We start from the raw sequence: 11,050 nt of genomic DNA, 5'->3' as shown, positions 1-11,050 counted from the left end.
TAATTTTGAATCTGATTCTAGGTATATTTGATAAAAGGTTGCTGCAAACAAAGTAGTTTCACAATAAGCCTTACTGATACATTATAACCAAACCCAGACATAAAACTGCAAATGACCATTGCAATTTCACTTGAGTGATTTCCATTTATAGCATCTATAATGTTATTCTTCTGGAGCTAATTGCCCTTATAATACTGATTTTTACCTAATAATATTTTTTCACAGTACCAATTCATAGGAACAGGTGGGATATGTCTGCATCTTCTTAGAACAGGCTAGACTATCTTCAAATGTTAATGAGCTGGTTAGATATTTCTTGGGCTGAGGAGAAATGTTTCAAAAGAGGAATTCTAAAAAAAATCAGAACCCACACAATTCTGAAAGTTAATGAGTGATTGTGAAGTTTTGAAAAACCAATAAAATTCATTGATAATTATCTAGATGGGGATGGTTTGATTATGCATACCCACAGGAGATTAGGCTTTTGCTCTTATTCACTGTAGAAAAATAATCGTCCAATTCTACTATCAATAGAACTACACTAGCACTCCAGGTTCATTAAGAGGTCTTCTTACACATCTATCCTAATTATCTGGAAGTTATTTCTCCTTTATCTGATTTCAGCAGAGGTAGCATGCATCAGTGGTTATAGAACCAGCCTTGGGGCCAAGAAGCCCTGGGTCCTTGGCTAAGGTACTTCACCTCTCAATTCCTCCAGGCAGCTCTCTAAGACTACAGATGAATTACAGATGAGGTGCTCACCTGCTGCTGATAAGAGTTTGTCCCCTACATGGATGAACTCACCCCCCTTAAAAATCCCTCAGTATCATAGATGGGACTCCAATATGCATGTTGAATGAATGGATGAATCACTTCAGTTTCTTCCCCACTCTCTTACTCACTTTCTTATATATATTTACCTACACATACTGTCAGTGCCAATATCTTCACCTTATCCAGAATACCAAACACTCACTTTCTCCTTTACTCCCATTGACTTAGTATGACACTAAGTCAGTGGAAACCTTCCTCACTTAATAACAAAACAAAATTGGTTCTCTTCTGTCATGTTTCCCATTCCTCTGATGCCCATAAAACTGTATTTCTTTATATTCTCTTTACATTTCCCCACCCCCTTTTTTTACTCAGTCAAATTTTGTTTGGTCCAGAACTGTGGTTTAATCTGTATAAGAAACTTTTCCTGAGGAGTACCCCTTGATCAATGTAAACTGGCAACTGTTTGTCAATGGTGGGACAGAAATGATTTCATTTCAGTCCAAAGATAACAAAAATATAATTTAATGAGTTATTGCACCTTTGGTTTTCATGATTATTATGTGTCATCATCTGTTGTAGAGAATAAAGAAGTAGAGAAGTCAAATGGAGAACTTGACAATCTATTCCAAACTAATCTTGATGGTTCATGATTAAGAAATGAAAAAAAGTCCAAATGTAGACTACTCAAAGCCTTAAGCTTGTGTTTCATCAATACATCCTTGAAGAATAGAGACGGAAGCCTCTAGACGTGATAAGCTTGTAATAATAGTCCTCCTCCCTCCTTCTCTACTCCCCACTGGAGAAAAAAAATGAAATTTACTATCTATCTTGCTAGATAGGCGACAACTGGTTACCAGTATAGCAATCATTTCTGAAACAGCCATGTGCAGTCAGATCATCAACTAGTTAGAGCAAAGCTCAAATCAACACCAAATTAGAAAAAAAAAAGGATATAAACAATAGAAAAGAAGACACTGTACAATTATGATAAGTCCAACTTGGCCTATATGAATAAGCTATTGACTTTCATCATTTCTTAGACAATTAATAGAAAACAGTTACCAATGGTGAGGGAGACTTCAAAAGTTCAGAAACTTTCTTGTCAGAAAAATTTTTACCTCCTTGCCAAGAGAAGAAAAATGGTAAGCAAGGACAACAATTATTTAAGAGCAAACTCATTGGCAAAATGTTACAGCAGAGGGTTGAAGATTATTCACCTCATAAAAGAGGGAAAAAAAAGTTTAAGGGAAAATAAGACTGTAGAAAGATTGATGTGAGGCTTGCTTAGACAGATCATTCCAAGGCATTTGTATATGAAACTAGGTGAACAATGAATAGAAACAAAATGGATTAGATCTACTGGCATTCCTGTCATAATCTATTCTTATTGACAGTGATAGTAGAACCTTCACATTTAAACTCTATCATTCAGTACCCAATGTATCACGTAAGTCAGCTATAAGGGTGCTTATGATGAAGTTGGGAAGAGTGCTGGACCAGACAAATTACACATTGAAGAATTTCATTTTAAGATAATACAGTTGAAAAAAACAAACTTTCTGGACCAATTTTTCAAGTTATGTCAAAGAGAGGAAAATACCACAAGAATGAAAAAGATAATACATGGTATTATTGCCCCTCCCCCAACTATGTCAACTGAGGAACATTAGCGACTACAGATCCCTATCTCTACTTTCTCATCTCTTTAAAATCTTTATGAGACTGCTCTAGGCATTTATAAAGGACATAATTGTTGAAAACAAGTGATAGGAATAGATAGGGATTATGAAACCATTTTCTAATAGATCATATCTTCATACTCACACTATTGACTGAGAGTTATAGAAACTGTACATACAAAGAGAGAAAATGAGTTTTTCCACTTGCCAGAATATATCACAAAAGCAAAAGGGTTTTGTGACTGTCAGATATACATAACAGAGGTTAGGAATATGGACCAGGGAGGTAGGTAGAAATGATCTTACATTCTTTGCTTTGCTTTTGTTCTTACTTAGAGACTTTTGAATGCCATTCTGGGATAAACTTGAGAGCTTCTATCTGGCCTTTGGACAGAGTTCCTAAAATAAGTTCAGGAAGCCACATGATCCCTATTGGGTTCCTCATGCAAGTTATAAGAAATTTTCTAACACCATCAGACTGTGAATGGATTTTGAATTAGCACCAGATATAGTCAATCAAAGTACTTAATTAATCTCAGCCTAGAAACACTTAGCTAGTTATAGAGGGTTATTGTTCCTATTCATTAAAGAAAGCTCAAACCACCCTTGTCATTGAGTGGCTTTTTAGCCACTTCCATATTGGATGGAAGTAGAGAAAGTCAACAGATGGGCCTGAATATCTGAAAGTCAGCAAATGGCTCAACTAGATGTGGAAAAATAAAAATATGGAAATGCAAGCAACAGAGGATAGTATGATATCATTAACAGACAACATTGGAAGACTTTAAGTGTCAGTATAGTGAGTTGTGGCTTCTAGCTGCATATCCCCTATGCTTGTGCTTTCTTTGCATATTATGTGTCCACATGTATTCCTAGTCTGTACTTCTTCAGAAAAAAAAAACATATACTCATTTCAAATAATTGACTAAATATCCTCATTTGAAAAACAAAGTGGATGAAACACACATATTACTTGTAGATTCAATTAGGCAGTCTATTGAGTGTCTTGGTGAAGATATTGTATACATTATAGATATAGAATGAGGAGGGCTCAGAATGCATTAGGAAGACATCAGGTTGAGTAGCATATGGAAAATTGTGTAGCACTTTCAGCAATTCTGCTGCTAAAGAAATCTGTCTTTTAAAGTCAGTCAGGTGGTTCAATGGATAGAATACAGGTAGTGGAGTCAGTAAGACACGAGTCTTACTTCAACTCCTGCCTCAGACACCCACTAGCTGTTTGACCCTAGACAGGTCACTTAAACTCTCTGTGCATCAGTTTCCTCAACTATAAAATTATATTCCTATTTTACATACCTACCTCATTGGCTTTTGTGAAGATCAAATGATATAACATGTCTAAAGTGCTTTGAAAACCTTAAAATGCTACATAAATACTAGTTATAATAATGCTTATTATTATTATTGTTATCATTATTATTGTTGCTATTCTCTTGGTGATGTTATAGGACTGAAAATCATGGAACACTATGCTCTCAGAAAATCAAAATTTTAGGTGATCTAAAAGACAATTAATGAAGATATGCATATGAGTATAAGTAGGCTGCGGCATGTTACTGGCACCTGGCATGAAGGAAATCTTGTAAAAGAAATCACTGAGGAAATGTATGGCTAGAAAAAGAAGAAAGGCAGTTTGAATAGTGAAAGTAAAGGATAACAAATGGGCAACTCAAGTGTTGCATCAGAATTGCTAAAATATGAAAATAACCAGAGGAGAGCCTCCAACTGGGGGGTACTCTATAGAAGATGTACAGAAGGACATGGCCAGAAATCACAAAGCATTAGAAGGAATGCATGGATTGTGGAAGCCATTTCATGATTAAAGTAAGTTTTAGCCATAAGTTGTATTCTCTTTAGTCTTTTCTATTGTTTTATACCTACCTCCTGCTTTTCAGTCTTTCTCCTTGTGCTTCTTCTTGTCTCATTCTATTTTTTTAACCTCTCTGTTTTCTGATTTGAGTTTTTTTCCCAAGCTAGATTTTTAATATCTTCTTTAAGTAATTTATTTTTAGTTCTCAACATTCACTTCCATAAACTTTTGAGTTTCAAATTTTCTCCCTTTCCCTCCCTGCCTTCCTCCCTAAGATGCCATGCAATCTGATACAAGCTCTACATATGCATTCCTATTAAACATATTTTCACATTAGTCATGTTGTAAAGAAGAATTAGAACTAATAGGAGGAACCACAAGAAAGAAGAAACAAAACAAAACAGAGGGAAAAAAGAGCAAACAATATGCTTCAATTCGCACTCAAACTCCATGGTTCTTTCTCTGCATGTGGATAGCATTTTTCATCATGAGACTTATGGAGATGTCTTAGATCCTTGCATTGCTGAGAAGAGCTAAGTCTATCAAAGTTAGTCATTGCACCACATGGCTGTTACTGTGTACAATGTTCTCCTGGTTCTGCTCACTTCACTCAGCATCAGTCCATACAAGTCTTTCCAGGTTTTTCTGAAGTCTGCTTGCTCATCATTTCTTATAGCACAATAATATTCCATTACATTTACATAACACAACTTGTTCAGCTATTCCCTAGTTGATGGACATCCCCTCAATTTCCAATTCTTTGCCACCACAGAAAGAGCTGCTATAAATATTTTTGTACACGTGGGTCCTTTTCTCATTTTGATGATCTCTTTGGGAAACAACCTTAGAAGTGCTATTGCTGGGTCAAAGGGTATGCACCTTTTTATAGCCCTTTGGGCATAGTTCCAAATTGCTCTCCAAAATGGTTGGATCAGTTCACAACTCCACCAACAATGCATTAATGTTCCAATTTTCCCACATCTTCTCCAACATTTATCATTTTCTTGTTTTGTCATATTAGCCAATTTGATAGGTATGATGTGTACCTCAGAGTTGTTTAGATGTGCATTTCTCTAATCAATAGTAATTTAGATCATTTTTTCATATGACTATAGATAGCTTTAATTTATTTACCTGAGAACTGCCTGTTCATATCCTTTGACCATTTATCAATTGTGGAATGACTTGTATTCTTATAAACTTGACTTAGTTCTGTATATATCTTAGAAATGAGCCCCTTACCAGAGACACTGGTTGTAAAAATTCTTTCCCAGTTTTCTGCTTCCCTCCTAATTTTGGTTGCATTGGCTTTGTTTGTGCAAAAACTTTTCAGTTTAATCTAATAAGCTAGATTTTTTTAAATAAAATCTGAGTTCTATGTAGTTATTATGACCAAACTTGACTCCAAAGACGGGATAACATTTTCTTTTCCTTCTTTCCTTTGAAAAATTGGTGGACTCTGGATAGAGAACCTTCCATATATGGTCAAACTTGGTTGATATGGTAGTTTTGCTAGTTGCTTTTCCCCCTCTTTGGTGTTTTTCATTTGTTGAAATTGGTGATATTCTTGGTATGAGTGGAGAGAGGGGCATATTTAGAAATAAGGGTGATAAAAATGAAATATAATAATATAAATAATATAAGTAATAATAGATATAATATAAACAATATAACATATTTATAATAAAATGCAAAATAATATAAAATATATAAAAATAAATATAATAATATAAATAATAATAAAATCATCTTCATCTTTTCTACCATTATTTTGTGTATCTCCTTTCTTCTGCCCATTCTGACTTTATTAGCTATATTCTCACGATTTCCCTTTTTTCCCATTTTTTCATTCATTCCCACTTTGTGTGTGTATATTACATGTATATACAGACATATACATATATATGTGTGTGTATTATATACATATGTGTATCCTTTTTTGCCTTATCTACTCCCCTTCTATATTGCACTTAGATATAGATTCACAGAGACAAATTAATGAAACTACTGCTTTATGGGTAGAAAGAATCACATAATCATAAAATGTAGAACTTGAAGGAAAATTAAAGATGATCTGCTCTAGTAATTATCTGGAAATTTTCTGGGACACTAATTTGGCCACATATTAGTTTGGCTTAAAATATATTGAACACTTAATGTTGGTCCAGCAGGTCTGGGAATATTGAACACCCTTGAAATAAAGAAAAGTTTGGGAAAGTTTGTAGCAAAATAGTACCATTATATCTGAGAGAATTGGGTGCTACTCTATGAGAAGACAGAAGAGGACATATTTCGCATCTCCACAGCAAGCTGGCATTTTCTGGTGATAATCTCATCCCACTGGTATTACAGAAAACATTGAGGACAGCTTTGTGCATTCTATCTCCAATGGGTCTTTTTGTAGCAGTTGCATTTAGCCAGGATGTGCTGGTGTAACCTTGTGAGGCTGGGTCCATGGTTTATGCTGCTTCAAAACCAAAATACAATGTTCACCAGCATAAGAGAAGTCATCGATGATGATGACTCTAGTTTCCAGATCCACCTAGAGCCATACAACCACCCATCCCAGTTGAGTATACTGACCCATCCTCAGAGTCAATAAATATGCTGGAGGTACCAGGATATGTCACATAAAAGAAATTAAGCCTATTTCATTCTGAACAATTGCTACGTGAAATAAGTATGGATTTATAAATTAATTTCAAACTCAATGTACAAGATGTAAAAAAGTTGAAAGCATAGATATTTTCTCACAGAATCCCTGTGACATCAAGAAGAATACCAGGTTTCCAAAGAACATAGTTTGAGAAGGGCTGATCTAGTCCAACACCCTCATTTTACATGTGAGGAAACAGAGTCAGAGAGCAGTTAAATGACTCACTCATTAAGCTCATATTGCTGGTCAGTGGCACAAGTGGCACAATTAAACCTAGACCTGAGCTCAAAAAGAGAGGGTCTGTAATCTGAGGCTTCTGCTAACACATGCATTAGAGGCTCCCAATTTATGGGGGTGATTGGGGTCATGCCTGGCCAGTCTTCTTCTACTCCCTCACTAGAAGTGTCAATGAGTTCAAGAAGTCTTAGCACCCCTAGGAGGGAATTTTGTTTTTCCGGTGCCCTATCCTGAATTTGAGTCCTTAGTTTCCAGAACAGGAGGAAGGTCTTCCATGGTGGGATGAATGGAGAAATTTGCAGAATGAAGGGTGGGATGGAGCTAACTCCTTATTCTATTTCCTTGAATTTGCACTTTAAAGTGACATAAAGCTGCATAAACATCTAAACTTGAATAGCTAAGCCTGAAAATCATGATAGATGCAATCTATGAATGGCATTCAAAAGCCACTTTATTAGAAGAACCATATTTCAAATACAAATACAAAATGTATCCTTACTTGAGAGCCATCAACAATTAAAAAATGAATAATGTAGATTATGACTAGCAGAAACTAAGTTTCTATGAACTATGAACACATCTGATTTGCCTTTAAATGCAACTAATAGCTCAAATCATATTCATCTTCAAAATTATTAGTATTTAAAAGGTAGAAGTCTAAAATCTCTATAAGGGATTTGTGGACACCCTTTATGTAACAGACAGGTATATACATAAAGACTTGAGAGTTTCTCCTAACCATTTCAGAAAGGGCCCTTAATCTTTCATTAAATGAAAAAGAAGTCAGACCACAACTTGCAATAGAAAGGTTATGAGGGTAATACTTATGCATAAAAAGAGAAAAAAGAAGTACTTTTGATGCTAACTTTCTTACCATTACCTTCTTACTTTCTTATGTAGATCAGAACTAAAGTTAAAGTTCTAAACCCCAGTATGTAGGTAACTCGTGCAAGTTTCAAATACTTAGTAAAAGCAAATTTGTTAAATGCATTATAGTGAGCAAATTAACAATTTAATAGGAAACTGAGTGGGGTAGGAGGCTGCAGGCTGAGGTCCCTTCGGGCTCTAGGCCCCTAAACCTTTTAGGGTATGCTTAGGTGAGCTACACCTGTGAGAAGAAGAGCTGAAGTGTTATACAACCATTATTGGTCCCTTTCAGACAACAGTTCTTCCCCTTCCAGTTTCTGCTGATTGCATTGTAGTTTAGTCGTACATCTTTGTTATTACAAAATAAGTGACCATAGGAACAAAGTGGGCTGGGGGAGGGGGGCAGTTTGGGGAAGGGGAAACAAGATTTATTCCTTCATGAGCAAGCCTTTATTGACCTTAGGCAAATGAAAAAGGGACATTCTCTACCCAAGGCTCAGGTCCTGGGCAAATGCTATACACTTAAAAAAGCAGTCTAGTTCATATTGTAGCTTTGTTCAGATATATTTAGCCAAAACTGGAGAAGAAAATGGCAAATCATTCTAGGCTCTTTGCCAAGAAAACCCCATGGATAGTACTGGTGTGCTATGGTCTACGGGGTCATGAGTTTTTGAATGGCTGAATGACAACATTTAGCCAAAAGGAGTCTTTACCTCTTTGGAGAAGTGCGTATCTATATAGTCAGTATATTGTGAGGGAAAAGGGAATTAGAAGGTCTCTAGGGCCCTGGGCCGGGATTCTGTGGAAGAGGGACAACATTCCTTAATTAATATTTGAAATGCTGAGATGGTAGGAAGGGGAAGGGAAGGATTTGGTTCAGTTGTGAGTAAGGTATTTTAATCCCATTTATAAAAAGGTCACAGGAATTTGTAGAGTTGAACACAGTGCCCACAAACAGCTGAAGATAATAAAGTCAATGGATGTGACTAGTGCTATTTTTATTATTACTATTTTTCTAATATCATTTCAGTGGACCATGACAAGAGGGAATTTTGTGCTGATCTACTGAGAGATGGAATTTCTTTGAAAATGCAGGGGCCAAGCATAACTGCCTTATTTGGTACAGTTCTCACTTCTTTACTCAGGATGTCTGTACAAGACAACCATCACTGTGTGATCATCTTTGTTTCTATTGGAACTCATTTGTTTTTTTGGTCTTAGTTCAATGGAGCTGATTTCCAAGATGATTTTCTTAAGGTTTACTAGAGCAATTTTCTTCCCTTCTAAAGTACCCATAGCCTCAGAATAAGCCTGGTGTGGTGGGGAGAAAAAACCCAACCCCCCCCCAAAAATAATTCTTTGTACTAGGAGTCAGGACACCTAGATCAAAATCCTTCCATTGGCCCAATTTCCTGTTTGTCCATGGGCTAACTCACACAAATTTTAGGGTCTTAATTGCCTCATCTGTAAAATGACAGATTAAAAACTTTGCCTCCTTGAAAGGAAAAGAGCTGAACCTGGTAGGATCTTAAAGCCCACTTCAACTCCCTCCCCCCACTTTTTAAAACTGGAAATGTGATTTTATTGTGAACTATGAGGTGAGGAAACTCCTTCCACCACTGTAGAATAGCACCTTCTTCAACTTACAGCCTTAGAGAGTTTCTGGAAGCACTAAGAGGTAAAGTCACTTAGCCAGAGTCACACAGTCAGTATTTAGCAGAGGTCTTCCTGCTTGAAGCCCACACTCTATTTTGTGATAAATATAAGACCATATATACCTTTCTGTCAATTATTTTGGTATTATTTTTGGTACCAGACTAGAACAGAGTACACAGTCCAGTAACTAATTGATATAGACATGCCTAGAAAAATCTTTCTGAAACCTCCTTTGGTAAATTATGTGGTTCCTGAGAGTAATAGAAAATTCTATCCAATATAACTATTTTGGGTTAAAGCGGATTCCTAAAAACCACCCACAATGCCCAAATTTGTCCTAATTTTAAAAATATACTTGGAATAGGTAATGTTGATAAAACCAAATCAAGTCCTGTGGAAGGTGAATAGATGTGAGAGAGATGCCTGACATGTACATCTATGGAGATGTTGTCATCACAGGCCCAAAATGATGCCAGCACTTATAGATTCCATCTGTACTGAGCAGTCTATCGGAAGAACTTCGTGAGCTCCGCCCCAAATGTTATGACCCACTCCTGTGGGGCTTCTTGTGGTGTTGTGAATAGGTTTTCAAAATGACCATAAGATAATAAGGCAGATAAAGAGAACATGCAGACTAGGCTCTCCCTGAATAGCCTTACCATGACAGATTTCCCTGTAACTTCCTACCACCAAGAAAGATCCTGAACACAGAAACAGTACACAATACATCCCAGGGATAAAATGTAGATACATTACTCCCTCTGATACCTTCTTGGTGGTTAGTGCCTGGAAGAGATATTTAGAAACTTGCTCACATGAGGAAAATCTTATGGGAAACCCCTATAGTTCACCAGCTCCTTCAGCTGTCCTTACAGTCTCCTCCCCCAACCTCCAAAGATTAGCACCTTTCAAACATCCACATCCACCCAAAGACAATAAGGCTATGGCCATCTGTAATGATCCCCCGGCAGTAGCTAACACTACTCAAATCTCCCAGCAAAATGCCATTCCTATATGTTAGTTTCAATGTAAGCACAGTGCCTGTTACTATTTCCCTAGCTATTATGTTAAATCTCAAGGGTAACTGCCTCCATAACAATCCCCCAGTTATGTCCCTGCTTCAGATTCCAAATCCTTCAAAGCTATTTCTGAGCACTTTTCCTATAATTATAGGTTTTGTTATATACTTTTCACTAGTTTCTCCACTTCTGGTAGCATTCATTTGGCATCTTTTTTTTTTGCTTCCTCCCCCCTTTTTTTCTTCCTTCCTTCCTTCCCTCCTTCCTTCCTTCCTTCTTTCCTTCCTTCCTTCCTTCCTTCCTTCCTTCCTTCCTTCCTTCCTTCCTT

The sequence above is a fragment of the Vombatus ursinus genome, unplaced genomic scaffold, assembly GCF_900497805.2.
Source record: "Vombatus ursinus unplaced genomic scaffold, bare-nosed wombat genome assembly UNPS02014791.1, whole genome shotgun sequence".
Lineage (NCBI taxonomy): Eukaryota > Metazoa > Chordata > Mammalia > Diprotodontia > Vombatidae > Vombatus > Vombatus ursinus.
Note: the sequence above shows the minus strand (reverse complement) of the source record.